Here is a 25,373-nt window from a genome sequence, read left to right as displayed (position 1 = left end):
CAATTTGCATACCGCCCCAACAGATCCACAGATGATGCAATCTCTATTGCACTCCACACTGCCCTTTCCCACCTGGACAAGAGGAACACCTACGTGAGAATGCTATTCATTGACTACAGCTCAGCATTCAACACCATAGTGCCCTCTAAGCTCATCACTAAGCTAAGGATCCTGGGACTAAACACCTCCCTCTGCAACTGGATCCTGGACTTCCTGACGGGCCGCCCCCAGGTGGTAAGGGTAGGTAACAACACATCTGCCACACTGATCCTCAACACGGGGGCCCCTCAGGGGTGCGTGCTCAGTCCCCTCCTGTACTCTCTGTTCACCCATGACTGCATGGCCAGGCACGACTCCAACACCATCATTAAGTTTGCCGACGACACAACAGTGGTAGGCCTGATCACCGACAACGATGAGACAGCCTATAGGGAGGAGGTCAGAGATCTGGCCGTGTGGTGCCAGGACAACAACCTCTCCCTCAACGTGACCAAGACAAAGGAGATGATTGTGGACTACAGGAAAAAAAAGAGGACTGAGCACGCCCCCATTCTCATCGACGGGGCTGTAGTGGAACAGGTTGAGAGCTTCAAGTTCCTTGGTGTCCACATCACCAACGAACTATCATGGTCCAAACACACCAAGACAGTCGTGAAGAGGGCACGACAAAGCCTATTCCCCCTCAGGAGACTAAAAAGATTTGGCATGGGTCCTCAGATCCTCAAAAAAATTATACAGCTGCACCATCGAGAGCATCCTGACTGGTTGCATCACCGCCTGGTATGGCAACTGCTTGGCCTCCGACCGCAAGGCACTACAGAGGGTAGTGCGTACGGCCCAGTACATCACTGGGGCAAAGCTTCCTGCCATCCAGGACCTCTATACCAGGCGGTGTCAGAGGAAGGCCCTCAAAATTGTCAAAGACTCCAGCCACCCTAGTCATAGACTGTTCTCTCTGCTACCGCACGGCAAGCGGTACCGGAGTGCCAAGTCTAGGTCCAAAAGACTTCTCAACAGCTTCTACCCCCAAGCCATAAGACTCCTGAACAGCTAATCATGGCTACCCGGACTATTTGCACTGCCCCCCCACCCCATCCTTTTTACGCTGCTGCTACTCTGTTAAGTATTTATGCATAGTCACTTTAACTCTACCCACATGTACATATTACCTCAACTACCTCAACTAGCCGGTGCCCGCGCACATTGACTCTGCAACGGTACCCCCCTGTATATATAGCCTCCCTACTGTCACTTTATTTTACTTCTGCTCTTTTTTTTCTCAACACTTTTTTTTGTTGTTGTTTTATTTTTACTTTTTTTGTTTAAAATAAATGCACTGTTGGTTAAGGGCTGTAAGTAAGCATTTCACTGTAATGTCTGCACCTGTTGTATTCGGCGCATGTGACCAATACAATTTGATTTGATTTGATTTGATTTTGATTTGATTTGTTATTACCTGGTACCCCTGCACATCCACTCAGTACTGGTACTTCCTGTATATAGCCATGTTATTACCTGGTACCCCTGCACATTGACTCAGTACTGGTACTTCCTGTATATAGCCATGTTATTACCTGGTACCCCTGCACATCCACTCAGTACTGGTACTCCCTGTATATAGCCATGTTATTACCTGGTACCCCTGCACATTGACTCAGTACTGGTACTTCCTGTATATAGCCATGTTATTACCTGGTACCCCTGCACATGGACTCAGTACTGGTACTCCCTGTATATAGCCATGTTATTACCTGGTACCCCTGCACATCCACTCAGTACTGGTACTCCCTGTATATAGCCATGTTATTACCTGGTACCTTGATTTGAATAGGGTTAACCCAACTGGTGGGAATTGTAACGTGACTCATTAGGAAAGATCACTACAATAATGATATGACTGAGACCATCCCATTCTATAAACAACAAAGATGAATGATATGACTGAGACCATCCCATTCAGCAGAACTATAACCAGAACAGATTAAATCCCTCTGTTATCTAAATGAACAGCAGCTAATTGAATACACTCCTATTCTAATCTATCAGAACTCTGTTTCATTTTGAAAGCAATAAAGCCAAGATCAAACAGATACAGCAAACCATTATCAAACACCAGACAGAACAGACGAGTCTCCTCTTTGACTGAGATAGATAATGTTTGTGTGTGTGTGTGTGTGTGTGTGTGTGTGTGTGTGTGTATGTGTGTGTATGTGTGTCTCTGTGTGTCTCTGTGTGTCTCTGTGTGTGTGTGTGTGTGTGTGTGTGTGTGTGTGTGTGTGTGTGTGTGTGTGTGTGTGTGTGTGTGTGTGTGTGTCCTAATCCAGTCAGGTAAATCATGTCAGAGACAACCAAGGTATGGTTCTGATCTCAGCCAGATGATGAACCATAGTGAACCCATCATGAACCCTTTATCTACCGGCAGACTGACCTGACCTGCACACCTCTACACAGGTGTCTGTGTGAGGCCCCACTCATCCAAACCAGGAAGAGACCTGCACTTTACTAGAGATGAACATCCATCACAGGTTGAGCCCTGCCTCACCTCCTGACCTGCTGACAGACAATCAACAGGCTGAACAAACTGTACTAGGTGCATTGGTAAGACTGTATATGATTCAGAGTGTGTGTGTGTGTGTGTGTTATTTCAGGACTACCTGTATTATACAGTTCTGTAATACTAACAGGACTACCTGTATTATACAGTTCTGTAATACTAACAGGACTACCTGTATTATACAGTTCTGTAATACTAACAGGACTACCTGTATTATACAGTTATGTAATACTAACAGGACTACCTGTATTATACAGTTCTGTAATACTAACAGGACTACCTGTATTATACAGTTCTGTAATACTAACAGGACTACCTGTATTATATAGTTCTGTAATACTAACAGGACTACCTGTATTATACAGTTCTGTAATACTAACAGGACTACCTGTATTATACAGTTCTGTAATACTAACAGGACTACCTGTATTATACAGTTCTGCATTATAAAGTGTTCAGTCTTGGTACTCATTGCCCCCGTGCACCACAACCACAAGTCAACTCCTACCATACTAGCCTAACAACTCCTACCATACTAGCCTAACAACTCCTATCATACTAGCCTAACAACTCCTACCATACAGCCTAACAACTCCTACCATACAGCCTAACAACTCCTACCATACTAGCCTAACAACTCCTACCATACTAGCCTAACAACTCCTACCATACTAGCCTAACAACTCCTACCATACTAGCCTAACAACTCCTACCATACTAGCCTAACAACTCCTACCATACTAGCCTAACAACTCCTACCATACTAGCCTAACAACTCCTACCATACTAGCCTAACAACTCCTACCATACTAGCCTAACAACTCCTACCATACTAGCCTAACAACTCCTACCATACTAGCCTAACAACTCCTACCATACTAGCCTAACAACTCCTACCATACTAGCCTAACAACTCCTACCATACTAGCCTAACAACTCCTACCATACTAGCCTAACAACTCCTACCATACTAGCCTAACAACTCCTACCATACAGCCTAACAACTCCTACCATACTAGCCTAACAACTCCTACCATACTAGCCTAACAACTCCTACCATACTAGCCTAACAACTCCTACCATACTAGCCTAACAACTCCTACCATACTAGCCTAACAACTCCTACCATACTAGCCTAACAACTCCTACCATACTAGCCTAACAACTCCTACCATACTAGCCTAACAACTCCTACCATACTAGCCTAACAACTCCTACCATACTAGCCTAACAACTCCTACCATACTAGCCTAACAACTCCTACCATACTAGCCTAACAACTCCTACCATACTAGCCTAACAACTCCTACCATACTAGCCTAACAACTCCTACCATACTAGCCTAACAACTCCTACCATACTAGCCTAACAACTCCTACCATACTAGCCTAACAACTCCTACCATACTAGCCTAACAACTCCTACCATACTAGCCTAACAACTCCTACCATACTAGCCTAACAACTCCTACCATACTAGCCTAACAACTCCTACCATACTAGCCTAACAACTCCTACCATACTAGCCTAACAACTCCTACCATACTAGCCTAACAACTCCTACCATACTAGCCTAACAACTCCTACCATACTAGCCTAACAACTCCTACCATACTAGCCTAACAACTCCTACCATACTAGCCTAACAACTCCTACCATACTAGCCTAACAACTCCTACCATACTAGCCTAACAACTCCTACCATACTAGCCTAACAACTCCTACCATACTAGCCTAACAACTCCTACCATACTAGCCTAACAACTCCTACCATACTAGCCTAACAACTCCTACCATACTAGCCTAACAACTCCTACCATACTAGCCTAACAACTCCTACCATACTAGCCTAACAACTCCTACCATACTAGCCTAACAACTCCTACCATACTAGCCTAACAACTCCTACCATACTAGCCTAACAACTCCTACCATACTAGCCTAACAACTCCTACCATACTAGCCTAACAACTCCTACCATACTAGCCTAACAACTCCTACCATACTAGCCTAACAACTCCTACCATACTAGCCTAACAACTCCTACCATACTAGCCTAACAACTCCTACCATACTAGCCTAACAACTCCTACCATACTAGCCTAACAACTCCTACCATACTAGCCTAACAACTCCTACCATACTAGCCTAACAACTCCTACCATACTAGCCTAACAACTCCTACCATACTAGCCTAACAACTCCTACCATACTAGCCTAACAACTCCTACCATACTAGCCTAACAACTCCTACCATACTAGCCTAACAACTCCTACCATACTAGCCTAACAACTCCTACCATACTAGCCTAACAACTCCTACCATACTAGCCTAACAACTCCTACCATACTAGCCTAACAACTCCTACCATACTAGCCTAACAACTCCTACCATACTAGCCTAACAACTCCTACCATACTAGCCTAACAACTCCTACCATACTAGCCTAACAACTCCTACCATACTAGCCTAACAACTCCTACCATACTAGCCTAACAACTCCTACCATACTAGCCTAACAACTCCTACCATACTAGCCTAACAACTCCTACCATACTAGCCTAACAACTCCTACCATACTAGCCTAACAACTCCTACCATACTAGCCTAACAACTCCTACCATACTAGCCTAACAACTCCTACCATACTAGCCTAACAACTCCTACCATACTAGCCTAACAACTCCTACCATACTAGCCTAACAACTCCTACCATACTAGCCTAACAACTCCTACCATACTAGCCTAACAACTCCTACCATACTAGCCTAACAACTCCTACCATACTAGCCTAACAACTCCTACCATACTAGCCTAACAACTCCTACCATACTAGCCTAACAACTCCTACCATACTAGCCTAACAACTCCTACCATACTAGCCTAACAACTCCTACCATACTAGCCTAACAACTCCTACCATACTAGCCTAACAACTCCTACCATACTAGCCTAACAACTCCTACCATACTAGCCTAACAACTCCTACCATACTAGCCTAACAACTCCTACCATACTAGCCTAACAACTCCTACCATACTAGCCTAACAACTCCTACCATACTAGCCTAACAACTCCTACCATACTAGCCTAACAACTCCTACCATACTAGCCTAACAACTCCTACCATACTAGCCTAACAACTCCTACCATACTAGCCTAACAACTCCTACCATACTAGCCTAACAACTCCTACCATACTAGCCTAACAACTCCTACCATACTAGCCTAACAACTCCTACCATACTAGCCTAACAACTCCTACCATACTAGCCTAACAACTCCTACCATACTAGCCTAACAACTCCTACCATACTAGCCTAACAACTCCTACCATACTAGCCTAACAACTCCTACCATACTAGCCTAACAACTCCTACCATACTAGCCTAACAACTCCTACCATACTAGCCTAACAACTCCTACCATACTAGCCTAACAACTCCTACCATACTAGCCTAACAACTCCTACCATACTAGCCTAACAACTCCTACCATACTAGCCTAACAACTCCTACCATACTAGCCTAACAACTCCTACCATACTAGCCTAACAACTCCTACCATACTAGCCTAACAACTCCTACCATACTAGCCTAACAACTCCTACCATACTAGCCTAACAACTCCTACCATACTAGCCTAACAACTCCTACCATACTAGCCTAACAACTCCTACCATACTAGCCTAACAACTCCTACCATACTAGCCTAACAACTCCTACCATACTAGCCTAACAACTCCTACCATACTAGCCTAACAACTCCTACCATACTAGCCTAACAACTCCTACCATACTAGCCTAACAACTCCTACCATACTAGCCTAACAACTCCTACCATACTAGCCTAACAACTCCTACCATACTAGCCTAACAACTCCTACCATACTAGCCTAACAACTCCTACCATACTAGCCTAACAACTCCTACCATACTAGCCTAACAACTCCTACCATACTAGCCTAACAACTCCTACCATACTAGCCTAACAACTCCTACCATACTAGCCTAACAACTCCTACCATACTAGCCTAACAACTCCTACCATACTAGCCTAACAACTCCTACCATACTAGCCTAACAACTCCTACCATACTAGCCTAACAACTCCTACCATACTAGCCTAACAACTCCTACCATACTAGCCTAACAACTCCTACCATACTAGCCTAACAACTCCTACCATACTAGCCTAACAACTCCTACCATACTAGCCTAACAACTCCTACCATACTAGCCTAACAACTCCTACCATACTAGCCTAACAACTCCTACCATACTAGCCTAACAACTCCTACCATACTAGCCTAACAACTCCTACCATACTAGCCTAACAACTCCTACCATACTAGCCTAACAACTCCTACCATACTAGCCTAACAACTCCTACCATACTAGCCTAACAACTCCTACCATACTAGCCTAACAACTCCTACCATACTAGCCTAACAACTCCTACCATACTAGCCTAACAACTCCTACCATACTAGCCTAACAACTCCTACCATACTAGCCTAACAACTCCTACCATACTAGCCTAACAACTCCTACCATACTAGCCTAACAACTCCTACCATACTAGCCTAACAACTCCTACCATACAGCCTAACAACTCCTACCATACTAGCCTAACAACTCCTACCATACTAGCCTAACAACTCCTACCATACTAGCCTAACAACTCCTACCATACTAGCCTAACAACTCCTACCATACAGCCTAACAACTCCTACCATTCCACTTCACTGGCTCCTACCATACTAGCCTAACAACTCCTACCATACTAGCCTAACAACTCCTACCATACTAGCCTAACAACTCCTACCATACTAGCCTAACAACTCCTACCATACTAGCCTAACAACTCCTACCATACAGCCTAACAACTCCTACCATACTAGCCTAACAACTCCTACCATACTAGCCTAACAACTCCTACCATTCCACTTCACTGGAGACCCGTACTGCATACACTATCACCACTGACAACCAGCACAACACACAGCAATAACAGGCCTCCTACATCTGTGGAATACCCTTCAAATACCAACCCAACACCTCACTAGACACAGCCCTGCCAGACACACAGACACACGGCTGCCAGACACAGGGCTGCCAGAAAGAGAGAACAGCCTCTGACAAAGCGCAGACCCTCACAGATCATGCAGGCGGATAGTTTCCATCCACTTTCCCATCATTCTATAATGTGTCTTTGTCTCTGGAGCAGCAGCACTGTGAAAGGCATGGCTCAGCTCCTAACATGGTTTCACAGGAGACTTCACTGAGGTGTAGAGGACCGGAGGCCATATTGGACAGGAGACTTCACTGAGGTGTAGAGGACCGGAGGCCATATTGTACAGGAGACTGAGGTGTAGAGGCCCGGAGGCCATATTGGACAGGAGACTTCACTGAGGTGTAGAGGACCGGAGGCCATATTGTACAGGAGACTGAGGTGTAGAGGACCGGAGGCCATATTGTACAGGAGACTGAGGTGTAGAGGACCGGAGGCCATATTGTACAGGAGACTGAGGTGTAGAGGACCGGAGGCCATATTGTACAGGAGACTGAGGTGTAGAGGACCGGAGGCCATATTGGACAGGAGACTGAGGAGTAGAGGACCGGAGGCCATATTGTACAGGAGACTGAGGTGTAGAGGACCGGAGGCCATATTGTACAGGAGACTGAGGTGTAGAGGACCGGAGGCCATATTGTACAGGAGACTGAGGTGTAGAGGACCGGAGGCCATATTGAACAGGAGACTGAGGTGTAGAGGACCGGAGGCCATATTGTACAGGAGACTTCACTGAGGTGTAGAGGACCGGAGGCCATATTGTACAGGAGACTGAGGTGTAGAGGACCGGAGGCCATATTGTACAGGAGACTGAGGTGTAGAGGACCGGAGGCCATATTGTACAGGAGACTGAGGTGTAGAGGACCGGAGGCCATATTGGACAGGAGACTGAGGTGTAGAGGACCGGAGGCCATATTGTACAGGAGACTGAGGTGTAGAGGACCGGAGGCCATATTGTACAGGAGACTTCACTGAGGTGTAGAGGACCGGAGGCCATATTGTACAGGAGACTGAGGTGTAGAGGACCGGAGGCCATATTGGACAGGAGACTGAGGTGTAGAGGACCGGAGGCCATATTGTACAGGAGACTTCACTGAGGTGTAGAGGACTGGAGGCCATATTGGACAGGAGACTGAGGTGTAGAGGACCGGAGGCCATATTGTACAGGAGACTGAGGTGTAGAGGACCGGAGGCCATATTGAACAGGAGACTGAGGTGTAGAGGACCGGAGGCCATATTGTACAGGAGACTGAGGTGTAGAGGCCCGGAGGCCATATTGTACAGGAGACTTCACTGAGGTGTAGAGGACCGGAGGCCATATTGGACAGGAGACTTCACTGAGGTGTAGAGGACCGGAGGCCATATTGTACAGGAGACTGAGGTGTAGAGGACCGGAGGCCATATTGTACAGGAGACTGAGGTGTAGAGGACCGGAGGCCTTATTGAACAGGAGACTGAGGTGTAGAGGACCGGAGGCCATATTGTACAGGAGACTGAGGTGTAGAGGCCCGGAGGCCATATTGTACAGGAGACTTCACTGAGGTGTAGAGGACCGGAGGCCATATTGTACAGGAGACTGAGGTGTAGAGGACCGGAGGCCATATTGAACAGGAGACTGAGGTGTAGAGGACCGGAGGCCATATTGGACAGGAGACTGAGGTGTAGAGGACCGGAGGCCATATTGAACAGGAGACTTCACTGAGGTGTAGAGGACCGGAGGCCATATTGTACAGGAGACTGAGGTGTAGAGGACCGGAGGCCATATTGAACAGGAGACTGAGGTGTAGAGGACCGGAGGCCATATTGTACAGGAGACTGAGGTGTAGAGGACCGGAGGCCATATTGTACAGGAGACTGAGGTGTAGAGGACCGGAGGCCATATTGTACAGGAGACTGAGGTGTAGAGGACTGGAGGCCATATTGTACAGGAGACTGAGGTGTAGAGGACCGGAGGCCATATTGAACAGGAGACTGAGGTGTAGAGGACCGGAGGCCATATTGTACAGGAGACTTCACTGAGGTGTAGAGGACCGGAGGCCATATTGTACAGGAGACTGAGGTGTAGAGGACCGGAGGCCATATTGTACAGGAGACTGAGGTGTAGAGGACCGGAGGCCATATTGTACAGGAGACTGAGGTGTAGAGGACCGGAGGCCATATTGGACAGGAGACTGAGGTGTAGAGGACCGGAGGCCATATTGGACAGGAGACTGAGGTGTAGAGGACCGGAGGCCATATTGTACAGGAGACTGAGGTGTAGAGGACCGGAGGCCATATTGGACAGGAGACTGAGGTGTAGAGGACCGGAGGCCATATTGTACAGGAGGCTTCACTGAGGTGTAGAGGACCGGAGGCCATATTGTACAGGAGACTGAGGTGTAGAGGACCGGAGGCCATATTGTACAGGAGACTTCACTGAGGTGTAGAGGACCGGAGGCCATATTGTACAGGAGACTGAAGTGTAGAGGACCGGAGGCCATATTGTACAGGAGACTGAGGTGTAGAGGACCGGAGGCCATATTGGACAGGAGACTGAGGTGTAGAGGACCGGAGGCCATATTGTACAGGAGACTGAGGTGTAGAGGACCGGAGGCCATATTGTACAGGAGACTTCACTGAGGTGTAGAGGACCGGAGGCCATATTGGACAGGAGACTTCACTGAGGTGTAGAGGACCGGAGGCCATATTGGACAGGAGACTGAGGTGTAGAGGACCGGAGGCCATATTGTACAGGAGACTGAGGTGTAGAGGACCGGAGGCCATATTGAACAGGAGACTGAGGTGTAGAGGACCGGAGGCCATATTGAACAGGAGACTGAGGTGTAGAGGACTGGAGGCCATATTGTACAGGAGACTTCACTGAGGTGTAGAGGACCAGAGGCCATATTGTACAGGAGACTGAGGTGTAGAGGACCGGAGGCCATATTGGACAGGAGACTGAGGTGTAGAGGACCGGAGGCCATATTGGACAGGAGACTGAGGTGTAGAGGACCGGAGGCCATATTGGACAGGAGACTGAGGTGTAGAGGACCGGAGGCCATATTGTACAGGAGACTGAGGTGTAGAGGACCGGAGGCCATATTGTACAGGAGACTGAGGTGTAGAGGACCGGAGGCCATATTGTACAGGAGACTTCACTGAGGTGTAGAGGCCCGGAGGCCATATTGGACAGGAGACTGAGGTGTAGAGGACTGGAGGCCATATTGTACAGGAGACTTCACTGAGGTGTAGAGGCCCGGAGGCCATATTGGACAGGAGACTGAGGTGTAGAGGACTGGAGGCCATATTGTACAGGAGACTGAGGTGTAGAGGACCGGAGGCCATATTGTACAGGAGACTTCACTGAGGTGTAGAGGACCGGAGGCCATATTGTACAGGAGACTGAGGTGTAGAGGACCGGAGGCCATATTGTACAGGAGACTTCACTGAGGTGTAGAGGACAGGAGGCCATATTGTACAGGAGACTTCACTGAGGTGTAGAGGACCGGAGGCCATATTGTACAGGAGACTTCACTGAGGTGTAGAGGACAGGAGGCCATATTGTACAGGAGACTTCACTGAGGTGTAGAGGACTGGAGGCCATATTGTACAGGAGACTGAGGTGTAGAGGACCGGAGGCCATATTGGACAGGAGACTGAGGTGTAGAGGACCGGAGGCCATATTGGACAGGAGACTGAGGTGTAGAGGACCGGAGGCCATATTGTACAGGAGACTGAGGTGTAGAGGACCGGAGGCCATATTGGACAGGAGACTGAGGTGTAGAGGACCGGAGGCCATATTGGACAGGAGACTGAGGTGTAGAGGACCGGAGGCCATATTGTACAGGAGACTTCACTGAGGTGTAGAGGACAGGAGGCCATATTGTACAGGAGACTTCACTGAGGTGTAGAGGACCGGAGGCCATATTGTACAGGAGACTTCACTGAGGTGTAGAGGACAGGAGGCCATATTGTACAGGAGACTTCACTGAGGTGTAGAGGACTGGAGGCCATATTGTACAGGAGACTGAGGTGTAGAGGACCGGAGGCCATATTGGACAGGAGACTGAGGTGTAGAGGACCGGAGGCCATATTGGACAGGAGACTGAGGTGTAGAGGACCGGAGGCCATATTGTACAGGAGACTGAGGTGTAGAGGACCGGAGGCCATATTGGACAGGAGACTGAGGTGTAGAGGACCGGAGGCCATATTGGACAGGAGACTAAGGTGTAGAGGACCGGAGGCCATATTGTACAGGAGACTGAGGTGTAGAGGACCGGAGGCCATATTGTACAGGAGACTGAGGTGTAGAGGACCGGAGGCCATATTGGACAGGAGACTGAGGTGTAGAGGACCGGAGGCCATATTGTACAGGAGACTGAGGTGTAGAGGACCGGAGGCCATATTGTACAGGAGACTGAGGTGTAGAGGACCGGAGGCCATATTGTACAGGAGACTGAGGTGTAGAGGACCGGAGGCCATATTGTACAGGAGACTTCACTGAGGTGTAGAGGACCGGAGGCCATATTGGACAGGAGACTGAGGTGTAGAGGACCGGAGGCCATATTGTACAGGAGACTGAGGTGTAGAGGACCGGAGGCCATATTGGACAGGAGACTGAGGTGTAGAGGACCGGAGGCCATATTGTACAGGAGACTTCACTGAGGTGTAGAGGACCGGAGGCCATATTGTACAGGAGACTGAGGTGTAGAGGACCGGAGGCCATATTGTACAGGAGACTGAGGTGTAGAGGACTGGAGGCCATATTGTACAGGAGACTGAGGTGTAGAGGACCGGAGGCCATATTGTACAGGAGACTGAGGTGTAGAGGACCGGAGGCCATATTGAACAGGAGACTGAGGTGTAGAGGACCGGAGGCCATATTGTACAGGAGACTGAGGTGTAGAGGACCGGAGGCCATATTGTACAGGAGACTGAGGTGTAGAGGACCGGAGGCCATATTGAACAGGAGACTGAGGTGTAGAGGACTGGAGGCCATATTGAACAGGAGACTGAGGTGTAGAGGACCGGAGGCCATATTGTACAGGAGGCTTCACTGAGGTGTAGAGGACCGGAGGCCATATTGTACAGGAGACTGAGGTGTAGAGGACCGGAGGCCATATTGGACACACTTGGAATCAGATAATCCCTGTTAGACATTTGGAATGAGGGACTTTACACCCCATATTTACATGTTAGTCATTTAGCAGATAGACGCTCTTATCCAGAGCCACTTACAGTTATAGTGAGCGCATACATTTTCATACTGTCCCCTCGTGGGAAACGAACCCACAACCCTGCCGTTGCCAGCGCCATGCTCTACCAACTGAGCTACAGGAGACCTTTATATGAGGACAGAGGTTTTTCTATTGGTCTGGGTTTCAAATGGCACAGTGATGACATGTCATAGAGAAGCAGAGGACCGTCATACAACATGTTCCATGCATTCCATTCTATAGGGGTGCTGCTGCCTGTAATAACACGGCACCGGGGACTGGATTAACATCCACCCACAATACCTCTGTAAATACTACTGTGTGTTAATCATAGGAGACCAGCTGGATTAACATCCACCCACAATACCTCTGTAAATACTACTGTGTGTTAATCATAGGAGACCAGCTGGATTAACATCTACCTACAATACCTCTGTAAATACTACTGTGTGTTAATCATAGGAGACCAGCTGGATTAACATCTACCTACAATACCTCTGTAAATACTACTGTGTGTTAATCATAGGAGACCAGCTGGATTAACATCTACCTACAATACCTCTGTAAATACTACTGTGTGTTAATCATAGGAGACCAGCTGGATTAACATCCACCCACAATACCTCTGTAAATACTACTGTGTGTTAATCATAGGAGACCAGCTGGATTAACATCTACCTACAATACCTCTGTAAATACTACTGTGTGTTAATCATAGGAGACCAGCTGGATTAACATCTACCTACAATACCTCTGTAAATACTACTGTGTGTTAATCATAGGAGACCAGCTGGATTAACATCTACCTACAATACCTCTGTAAATACTACTGTGTGTTAATCATAGGAGACCAGCTGGATTAACATCTACCCACAATACCTCTGTAAATACTACTGTGTGTTAATCATAGGAGACCAGCTGGATTAACATCTACCCACAATACCTCTGTAAATACTACTGTGTGTTAATCATAGGAGACCAGCTGGATTAACATCTACCTACAATACCTCTGTAAATACTACTGTGTGTTAATCATAGGAGACCAGCTGGATTAACATCTACCCACAATACCTCTGTAAATACTACTGTGTGTTAATCATAGGAGACCAGCTGGATTAACATCTACCTACAATACCTCTGTAAATACTACTGTGTGTTAATCATAGGAGACCAGCTGGATTAACATCTACCTACAATACCTCTGTAAATACAGTGGGGGAAAAAAGTATTTAGTCAGCCACCAATTGTGCAAGTTCTCCCACTTAAAAAGATGAGATGCCTGTAATTTTCACCATAGGTACACGTCAACTATGACAGACAAATTGAGAAGAAAAAAAATCCAGATAATCACATTGTAGGATTTTTAATGAATTTATTTACAAACAAGCAAGATTTCTGGCTCTCACAGACCTGTAACTTCTTCTTTAAGAGGCTCCTCTGTCCTCCACTCGTTACCTGTATTAATGGCACCTGTTTGAACTTGTTATCAGTATAAAAAGACACCTGTCCACAACCTCAAACAGTCACACTCCACTATGGCCAAGACCAAAGAGCTGTCAAAGGACACCAGAAACAAAATTGTAGACCTGCACCAGGCTGGGAAGACTGAATCTGCAATAGGTAAGCAGCTTGGTTTGAAGAAATCAACTGTGGGAGCAATTATTAGGAAATGGAAGACATACAAGACCACTGATAATCTCCCTTGATCTGGGGCTCCACGCAAGATCTCACCCCGTGGGGTCAAAATGATCAGCAAAAATCCCAGAACAACACGGGGGGACCTAGTGAATGACCTGCAGAGAGCTGGGACCAAAGTAACAAAGCCTACCATCAGTAATAAACTACGCCGCCAGGGACTCAAATCCTGCAGTGCCAGACGTGTCCCCCTGCTTAAGCCAGTACATGTCCAGGCCCGTCTGAAGTTTGCTAGAGTGCATTTGGATGATCCAGAAGAGGATTGGGAGAATGTCATATGGTCAGATGAAACCAAAATATAACTTTTTGGTAAAAACTCAACTTGTCGTGTTTGGAGGACAAAGAATGCTGAGTTGCATTCAAAGAACACCATACCTACTGTGAAGCATGGGGGTGGAAACATCATGCTTTGGGGCTGTTTTTCTGCAAAGGGACCAGGACGACTGATCCGTGTAAAGGAAAGAATGAATGGGGCCATGTATCGTGAGATTTTGAGTGAAAACCTCCTACTTATTTTCCACCATAATTTGCAAATAAATTCATTAAAAATCCTACAATGTGATTTTCTGGAAATGTTTTTCTCATTTTGTCTGTCATAGTTGACGTGTACCTATGATGAAAATTACAGGCCTCTCTCATCTTTTTAAGTGGGAGAACTTGCACAATTGGTGGCTGACTAAATACTTTTTTCCCCCACTGTATATATTCTTAAATCCCATTCCTTACTAGTTTTGTGTGTATTGGGTATATGTTGTGAAATTGTTTGATACTACTGTCGGAGCTAGAAGCACAAGCATTTCGCTACACCCGCTATAACATCTGCTAAACACGTGTATGTGACAAATAAAAATTGATTTGATTTGATACCGAGGCTGTTTCTTTTGGGCTCCTGTATATTTGGTCAATCTACTTGTATACTTGTATGATATGGCGCTTTCACCATTGGATCACCAAGACCTGGAAATACATCTACACTCTGAGCACGTCAACCTGCCTTGCCCTCTGAGCACGTCAACCTGCCTTGCCCTCTGAGCACGTCCACCTGCCTTGCCCTCTGAGCACGTCCACCTGCCTTGCCCTCTGAGCACGTCCACCTGCCTTGCCCTCTGAGCACGTCAACCTGCCTTGCCCTCTGAGCACGTCCACCTGCCTTGCCCTCTGAGCACGTCCACCTGCCTTGCCCTCTGAGCACGTCAACCTGCCTTGCCCTCTGAGCACGTCCACCTGCCTTGCCCTCTGAGCACGTCCACCTGCCTTGCCCTCTGAGCACGTCAACCTGCCTTGCCCTCTGAGCACGTCCACCTGCCTTGCCCTCTGAGCACGTCCACCTGCCTTGCCCTCTGAGCACGTCAACCTGCCTTGCCCTCTGAGCACGTCCACCTGCCTTGCCCTCTGAGCACGTCCACCTGCCTTGCCCTCTGAGCACGTCCACCTGCCTTGCCCTCTGAGCACGTCCACCTGCCTTGCCCTCTGAGCACGTCAACCTGCCTTGCCCTCTGAGCACGTCCACCTGCCTTGCCCTCTGAGCACGACTTGCCCTCTGAGCACGTCAACCTGCCTTGCCCTCTGAGCACGTCAACCTGCCTTGCCCTCTGAGCACGTCCACCTGCCTTGCCCTCTGAGCACGTCAACCTGCCTTGCCCTCTGAGCACGTCCACCTGCCTTGCCCTCTGAGCACGACTTGCCCTCTGAGCACGTCAACCTGCCTTGCCCTCTGAGCACGTCAACCTGCCTTGCCCTCTGAGCACGTCCACCTGCCTTGCCCTCTGAGCACGTCAACCTGCCTTGCCCTCTGAGCACGTCAACCTGCCTTGCCCTCTGAGCACGTCCACCTGCCTTGCCCTCTGAGCACGTCAACCTGCCTTGCCCTCTGAGCACGTCCACCTGCCTTGCCCTCTGAGCACGTCCACCTGCCTTGCCCTCTGAGCACGTCCACCTGCCTTGCCCTCTGAGCACGTCCACCTGCCTTGCCCTCTGAGCACGTCCACCTGCCTTGCCCTCTGAGCACGTCCACCTGCCTTGCCCTCTGAGCACGTCCACCTGCCTTGCCCTCTGAGCACGTCCACCTGCCTTGCCCTCTGAGCACGTCAACCTGCCTTGCCCTCTGAGCACGTCAACCTGCCTTGCCCTCTGAGCACGTCCACCTGCCTTGCCCTCTGAGCACGTCCACCTGCCTTGCCCTCTGAGCACGTCAACCTGCCTTGCCCTCTGAGCACGTCCACCTGCCTTGCCCTCTGAGCACGTCCACCTGCCTTGCCCTCTGAGCACGTCCACCTGCCTTGCCCTCTGAGCACGTCAACCTGCCTTGCCCTCTGAGCACGTCCACCTGCCTTGCCCTCTGAGCACGTCAACCTGCCTTGCCCTCTGAGCACGTCAACCTGCCTTGCCCTCTGAGCACGTCCACCTGCCTTGCCCTCTGAGCACGTCCACCTGCCTTGCCCTCTGAGCACGTCAACCTGCCTTGCCCTCTGAGCACGTCCACCTGCCTTGCCCTCTGAGCACGTCCACCTGCCTTGCCCTCTGAGCACGTCCACCTGCCTTGCCCTCTGAGCACGTCCACCTGCCTTGCCCTCTGAGCACGTCAACCTGCCTTGCCCTCTGAGCACGTCCACCTGCCTTGCCCTCTGAGCACGTCCACCTGCCTTGCCCTCTGAGCACGTCAACCTGCCTTGCCCTCTGAGCACGTCCACCTGCCTTGCCCTCTGAGCACGTCCACCTGCCTTGCCCTCTGAGCACGTCAACCTGCCTTGCCCTCTGAGCACGTCCACCTGCCTTGCCCTCTGAGCACGTCCACCTGCCTTGCCCTCTGAGCACGTCCACCTGCCTTTCCCTCTGAGCACGTCAACCTGCCTTGCCTTCTGCTGATGTCATGCCCTTAGGACTGCTACAAGGTCCCTATTTTACAATGACATCATCAAAATGTGTTGTAGAATAAATATTGTAAAGGGCTGTCTGGTAGCCTCAACAAATAGACAAAGATTTGTAGTTGAACAAGTCATTGCATGTATAGATTTTTTTTTTTTACTTGGCTTGACTTGAAAAAACGTGTGACTTGACTTGACTTGCTCTTAGAATGCACGACTTGGACTCGACTCGAGACTCGACCCGTTCTACTTGGGGACTCGACCTGAGACATTGGACCTTATGACTTGAGACTTGCTTGTCTCTAATACTAGTGAGTGGGTTCCACCTCTGCTATATAGGGAATAGGGTGCCGTTCAGGACACAGACAACATCTGTATGACTGTTATAGAAACCACTCTGAAACAGAAAACAGATCCAGTCATCTAGAACAGACAGCCAATCCCCACCATGACACCAAGACTGCGTTCCAAATGGCACCCTATTCCCTGTATAGTGCACTACTTTAGACCAGAGCCCAGAGCCCAGAGTAGTGAACTATATATGGTGCCATTTGGGACTGTCTGCTCTGCCCGTATCCTACAGTAGATAGATTCAACATAATGGCCGTTCTGTGGCTGAGCTGAATAGAACCGCATCACTAAGGTCAACATCATTATGTCATTTGGTTCTGACTGCTGGAGAGTGATGACATCACTAATAGCTGGCAGAAAGGACCTGAGGTGACTGGAGTCAGGTGACACAATGACTCAACAACACATGACATCATGCAGGACATGTTCAGGACAGGCAGCAAGTCAGACAGGCAGGCAGGCAGGCAGGCAGCAAGTCAGACAGAAAGTCAGGCAGGCAGCAAGTCAGACAGAAAGTCAGGCAGGCAGGCAGGCAGCAAGTCTACCTCATTGTTTGGCCTTGGAGGAGTGATAATATTGAATGAGTCAGGGAAACCCTGCCTGCCTCCCAAATGGCACTATATTCCCTAAACAATGCATAGGGCTCTGGTCTAAAGTAGTGCACTATATAGGGAATAGGGTGTCACAGGGCTCTGGTCTAAAGTAGTGCACTATATAGGGAATAGGGTGTCACAGGGCTCTGGTCTAAAGTAGTGCACTATATAGGGAATAGGGTGTCATAGGGCTCTGGTCTAAAGTAGTGCACTATATAGGGAATAGGGTGTCACAGGGCTCTGGTCTAAAGTAGTGCACTATATAGGGAATAGGGTGTCACAGGGCTCTGGTCTAAAGTAGTGCACTATATAGGGAATAGGGTGTCATAGGGCTCTGGTCTAAAGTAGTGCACTATATAGGGAATAGGGTGTCACAGGGCTCTGGTCTAAAGTAGTGCACTATATAGGGAACAGGGTGCCATTTGGGACATGTCTCTCCACTGCGACTCTAGGTCATCAGGACTGATAGAGGGATCTTTCATTCCTCTTCCATTGTCTCCAGAGCTGTATCAGCCTCAGCAGGACTGATAGAGGGATCTTTCATTCCTCTTCCATTGTCTCCAGAGCTGTATCAGCCTCAGCCCGTCACCAGCAGCACATGAAGCTCTGGCATCACTGCATCATCTGTTTATCTCCAGAACAGAAAAGGGCTCAGGATGAGGGCGAGTCACAACGCTATCACTAGGGTGGCTACAACGCTACGACACATGACTGGCCTACCAGGCTTCTCCTTAATGCACCACTGATGTAATGCTCTAGCTAGTGCGTTGTCATGGTTTCTAAAGTAATAAGAGAACCAGAGAATGAGACTGTTTGTGTCCAGAACGGAACGGTCTTAGAATGAGGATGTTACCACACTAGGGTCACTAACCTGCTACAGCTATGTTACCACACTAGGGTCACTAACATGCTACAGCTATGTTACCACACTAGGGTCACTAACATGCTACAGCTATGTTACCACACTAGGGTCACTAACATGCTACAGCTATGTTACCACACTAGGGTCACTAACATGCTACAGCTATGTTACCACACTAGGGTCACTAACCTGCTACAGCTATGTTACCACACTAGGGTCACTAACCTGCTACAGCTATGTTACCACACTAGGGTCACTAACATGCTACAGCTATGTTACCACACTAGGGTCACTAACCTGCTACAGCTATGTTACCACACTAGGGTCACTAACCTGCTACAGCTATGTTACCACACTAGGGTCACTAACCTGCTACAGCTATGTTACCACACTAGGGTCACTAACCTGCTACAGCTATGTTACCACACTAGGGTCACTAACATGCTACAGCTATGTTACCACACTAGGGTCACTAACATGCTACAGCTATGTTACCACACTAGGGTCACTAACCTGCTACAGCTATGTTACCACACTAGGGTCACTAACCTGCTACAGCTATGTTACCACACTAGGGTCACTAACCTGCTACAGCTATGTTACCACACTAGGGTCACTAACATGCTACAGCTATGTTACCACACTAGGGTCACTAACCTGCTACAGCTATGTTACCACACTAGGGTCACTAACCTGCTACAGCTATGTTACCACACTAGGGTCACTAACCTGCTACAGCTATGTTACCACACTAGGGTCACTAACATGCTACAGCTATGTTACCACACTAGGGTCACTAACCTGCTACAGCTATGTTACCACACTAGGGTCACTAACATGCTACACCTACCAGCCTTATCCCTAATGCACCACCGATGCCATACTCTCACGTGTCCAGCTCATTCCACGGAGGGCCGAGCGTCTGCAGGTTTTCGCTCCTCCCATTAGTAAGGAACTCCCCTCACCTGGTTGTATAGGTCTTAATTGAAAGGAAAAAACAAAAAAACTGCAGACACTCGGCCCTCCATGGAATGAGTTTGACACCCCTGCTCTAACTCATTGCTTTGCCATTGTTTCTGAAGCACTAAGCGAATGAGAGACAGTGATATTAAACGAGACTGTAGAAGTGCATTAGTAAACATCACCAAGAAGATGCACTCAATGGGCATCTACAAGTCTCCTCAATGGGCTTCTACAAGTCTCCTCAATGGGCTTCTACAAGTCTCCTCAATGGGCTTCTACAAGTCTCCTCAATGGGCTTCTACAAGTCTCCTCAATGGGCAACTACAAGTCTCCTCAATGGGCTTCTACAAGTCTCCTCAATGGGCTTCTACAAGTCTCCTCAATGGGCATCTACAAGTCTCCTCAATGGGCTTCTACAAGTCTCCTCAATGGGCTTCTACAAGTCTCCTCAATGGGCTTCTACAAGTCTCCTCAATGGGCATCTACAAGTCTCCTCAATGGGCTTCTACAAGTCTCCTCAATGGGCAACTACAAGTCTCCTCAATGGGCATCTACAAGTCTCCTCAATGGGCTTCTACAAGTCTCCTCAATGGGCATCTACAAGTCTCCTCAATGGGCTTCTACAAGTCTCCTCAATGGGCTTCTACAAGTCTCCTCAATGGGCTTCTACAAGTCTCCTCAATGGGCTTCTACAAGTCTCCTCAATGGGCAACTACAAGTCTCCTCAATGGGCTTCTACAAGTCTCCTCAATGGGCTTCTACAAGTCTCCTCAATGGGCATCTACAAGTCTCCTCAATGGGCTTCTACAAGTCTCCTCAATGGGCTTCTACAAGTCTCCTCAATGGGCTTCTACAAGTCTCCTCAATGGGCATCTACAAGTCTCCTCAATGGGCTTCTACAAGTCTCCTCAATGGGCAACTACAAGTCTCCTCAATGGGCATCTACAAGTCTCCTCAATGGGCTTCTACAAGTCTCCTCAATGGGCAACTACAAGTCTCCTCAATGGGCTTCTACAAGTCTCCTCAATGGGCTTCTACAAGTCTCCTCAATGGGCTTCTACAAGTCTCCTCAATGGGCTTCTACAAGTCTCCTCAATGGGCTTCTACAAGTCTCCTCAATGGGCTTCTACAAGTCTCCTCAATGGGCTTCTACAAGTCTCCTCAATGGGCTTCTACAAGTCTCCTCAATGGGCATCTACAAGTCTCCTCAATGGGCATCTACAAGTCTCCTCAATGGGCATCTACAAGTCTCCTCAATGGGCTTCTACAAGTCTCCTCAATGGGCATCTACAAGTCTCCTCAATGGGCAACTACAAGTCTCCTCAATGGGCTTCTACAAGTCTCCTCAATGGGCTTCTACAAGTCTCCTCAATGGGCATCTACAAGTCTCCTCAATGGGCATCTACAAGTCTCCTCAATGGGCTTCTACAAGTCTCCTCAATGGGCATCTACAAGTCTCCTCAATGGGCTTCTACAAGTCTCCTCAATGGGCTTCTACAAGTCTCCTCAATGGGCATCTACAAGTCTCCTCAATGGGCTTCTACAAGTCTCCTCAATGGGCATCTACAAGTCTCCTCAATGGGCTTCTACAAGTCTCCTCAATGGGCATCTACAAGTCTCCTCAATGGGCATCTACAAGTCTCCTCAATGGGCTTCTACAAGTCTCCTCAATGGGCATCTACAAGTCTCCTCAATGGGCTTCTACAAGTCTCCTCAATGGGCATCTACAAGTCTCCTCAATGGGCATCTACAAGTCTCCTCAATGGGCTTCTACAAGTCTCCTCAATGGGCATCTACAAGTCTCCTCAATGGGCATCTACAAGTCTCCTCAATGGGCATCTACAAGTCTCCTCAATGGGCATCTACAAGTCTCCTCAATGGGCATCTACAAGTCTCCTCAATGGGCAACTACAAGTCTCCTCAATGGGCATCTACAAGTCTCCTCAATGGGCATCTACAAGTCTCCTCAATGGGCATCTACAAGTCTCCTCAATGGGCTTCTACAAGTCTCCTCAATGGGCAACTACAAGTCTCCTCAATGGGCAACTACAAGTCTCCTCAATGGGCATCTACAAGTCTCCTCAATGGGCTTCTACAAGTCTCCTCAATGGGCATCTACAAGTCTCCTCAATGGGCTTCTACAAGTCTCCTCAATGGGCATCTACAAGTCTCCTCAATGGGCATCTACAAGTCTCCTCAATGGGCTTCTACAAGTCTCCTCAATGGGCATCTACAAGTCTCCTCAATGGGCTTCTACAAGTCTCCTCAATGGGCATCTACAAGTCTCCTCAATGGGCTTCTACAAGTCTCCTTAATGGGCTTCTACAAGTCTCCTCAATGGGCATCTACAAGTCTCCTCAATGGGCTTCTACAAGTCTCCTCAATGGGCATCTACAAGTCTCCTCAATGGGCTTCTACAAGTCTCCTCAATGGGCATCTACAAGTCTCCTCAATGGGCTTCTACAAGTCTCCTTAATGGGCTTCTACAAGTCTCCTTAATGGGCATCTACAAGTCTCCTCAATGGGCTTCTACAAGTCTCCTCAATGGGCATCTACAAGTCTCCTCAATGGGCTTCTACAAGTCTCCTCAATGGGCATCTACAAGTCTCCTCAATGGGCTTCTACAAGTCTCCTTAATGGGCTTCTACAAGTCTCCTCAATGGGCATCTACAAGTCTCCTCAATGGGCATCTACAAGTCTCCTCAATGGGCAACTACAAGTCTCCTCAATGGGCATCTACAAGTCTCCTCAATGGGCATCTACAAGTCTCCTCAATGGGCATCTACAAGTCTCCTCAATGGGCTTCTACAAGTCTCCTCAATGGGCAACTACAAGTCTCCTCAATGGGCAACTACAAGTCTCCTCAATGGGCATCTACAAGTCTCCTCAATGGGCTTCTACAAGTCTCCTCAATGGGCATCTACAAGTCTCCTCAATGGGCTTCTACAAGTCTCCTCAATGGGCATCTACAAGTCTCCTCAATGGGCATCTACAAGTCTCCTCAATGGGCTTCTACAAGTCTCCTCAATGGGCATCTACAAGTCTCCTCAATGGGCTTCTACAAGTCTCCTTAATGGGCTTCTACAAGTCTCCTCAATGGGCATCTACAAGTCTCCTCAATGGGCATCTACAAGTCTCCTCAATGGGCAACTACAAGTCTCCTCAATGGGCATCTACAAGTCTCCTCAATGGGCATCTACAAGTCTCCTCAATGGGCATCTACAAGTCTCCTCAATGGGCTTCTACAAGTCTCCTCAATGGGCAACTACAAGTCTCCTCAATGGGCAACTACAAGTCTCCTCAATGGGCATCTACAAGTCTCCTCAATGGGCTTCTACAAGTCTCCTCAATGGGCATCTACAAGTCTCCTCAATGGGCTTCTACAAGTCTCCTCAATGGGCATCTACAAGTCTCCTCAATGGGCATCTACAAGTCTCCTCAATGGGCTTCTACAAGTCTCCTCAATGGGCATCTACAAGTCTCCTCAATGGGCTTCTACAAGTCTCCTCAATGGGCATCTACAAGTCTCCTCAATGGGCTTCTACAAGTCTCCTCAATGGGCTTCTACAAGTCTCCTCAATGGGCATCTACAAGTCTCCTCAATGGGCTTCTACAAGTCTCCTCAATGGGCATCTACAAGTCTCCTCAATGGGCATCTACAAGTCTCCTTAATGGGCATCTACAAGTCTCCTCAATGGGCAACTACAAGTCTCCTCAATGGGCATCTACAAGTCTCCTTAATGGGCATCTACAAGTCTCCTCAATGGGCAACTACAAGTCTCCTCAATGGGCTTCTACAAGTCTCCTCAATGGGCATCTACAAGTCTCCTCAATGGGCAACTACAAGTCTCCTCAATGGGCTTCTACAAGTCTCCTCAATGGGCATCTACAAGTCTCCTCAATGGGCATCTACAAGTCTCCTCAATGGGCTTCTACAAGTCTCCTCAATGGGCATCTACAAGTCTCCTCAATGGGCAACTACAAGTCTCCTTAATGGGCAACTACAAGTCTCCTCAATGGGCAACTACAAGTCTCCTTAATGGGCTTCTACAAGTCTCCTCAATGGGCATCTACAAGTCTCCTCAGGCCAAACCACAAGTCCCTTTTAAGATAGGTCGTGTTCCAAATGGAACCACTTTCACTAAATAGTGCACTGCTTTTGACCAGGGACACTATATAGTGAATAGGGTGCTATTTGAGATATAGCCATTCCCAGGAAACGGTTAAATCAGCTACACCATTACCCCAGAACAGATGTATGTTTCTCCAGAAACTTCAGTCCAGTAGGATCTAGCATGCATCCCAAATAGCACCCTATTCCCTATAAAGTGCACTACCTTTGATCATGCGAATAGGGTGGCCATTTGGGACTCTGCCCTAGAGCAGGGCTTTTAGTTTGTTTGTTCTTTCACAAAACCACTCCTTGACATCTAGACAATAGGGATTACTGGGGTTGAGGTTGCTTTATAGCCACAGAATAGATCAGCCATTAACTCTGAATGAGTTTTGAAACATCAGGCTGAAGTCTAGACAAACACTTCAGATGTTGGTAGGCTGGTTATGAGTGATCAGTTAGCCTATGCGCTTTACATATGAACAACTAAAAACGTTCGACAATAGAACAATCCTACACTTTAGTTGTCACTACAAAGGTTTTCGTATCAAATTCATTATGTGGATCCAATATCATGTAATTGCATTATAACCCTTTATAACTGTATAGCTGTACAGTAAGCACAATGTGCAACTAACTGATTTGCAGAAAGTTGCATAATAATGCGACGTCAAGAAGAGTGTGTTTGTTCTATTCACCAAATCACTACCATTTAAAACATTATTCACCAAATCACTACCATTTAAAACATTATTCACCAAATCACTACCATTTAAAACATTATTCACCAAATCACTACCATTTAAAACATTATGCTGCCAAAATAGCCTACACGTATTGGGGCTTCGCTACTGTAACCTGTATACGAATCGAATGAACAATAAATGAGCTTCAATATAGGTTAACTGAGAAAATGTTTGTAAGGAAAATGATTAAACTCCCATATGAACAGGCAAAAGTTGACATGTTAATTTACTATTACAATGTGTAGTCTATATGTTTTCTAAAGCGCTCTAAATTCGTTACGAACAGGATAAGTGAAACCAAAACTTTCACTTCAACTTCTGAAGTTCTTGCGACACCATATTTTCGCCCAGTCGCAAAATAAC

General features: G+C 47.7%; 1 long non-coding RNA gene across 1 annotated transcript; it reads left to right on the top strand.

Moving 5' to 3' along the window:
• The first annotated feature begins 10,822 nt into the window (after positions 1-10,822).
• Positions 10,823-12,579, top strand: LOC311115686. The gene is made up of 4 exons (XR_014611305.1): positions 10,823-10,852; positions 10,931-11,013; positions 11,834-12,350; positions 12,390-12,579. It is a non-coding gene; the product is annotated as an uncharacterized lncRNA (long non-coding RNA).
• The last annotated feature ends 12,794 nt before the right edge of the window (positions 12,580-25,373 follow it).

Source organism: Coregonus lavaretus (genome assembly GCF_964263955.1).
Source record: "Coregonus lavaretus genome assembly, contig: HAP1_SCAFFOLD_887, whole genome shotgun sequence".
NCBI lineage: Eukaryota > Metazoa > Chordata > Actinopteri > Salmoniformes > Salmonidae > Coregonus > Coregonus lavaretus.
Note: the sequence above shows the minus strand (reverse complement) of the source record. Positions and strands in the feature narration are given on the sequence as shown.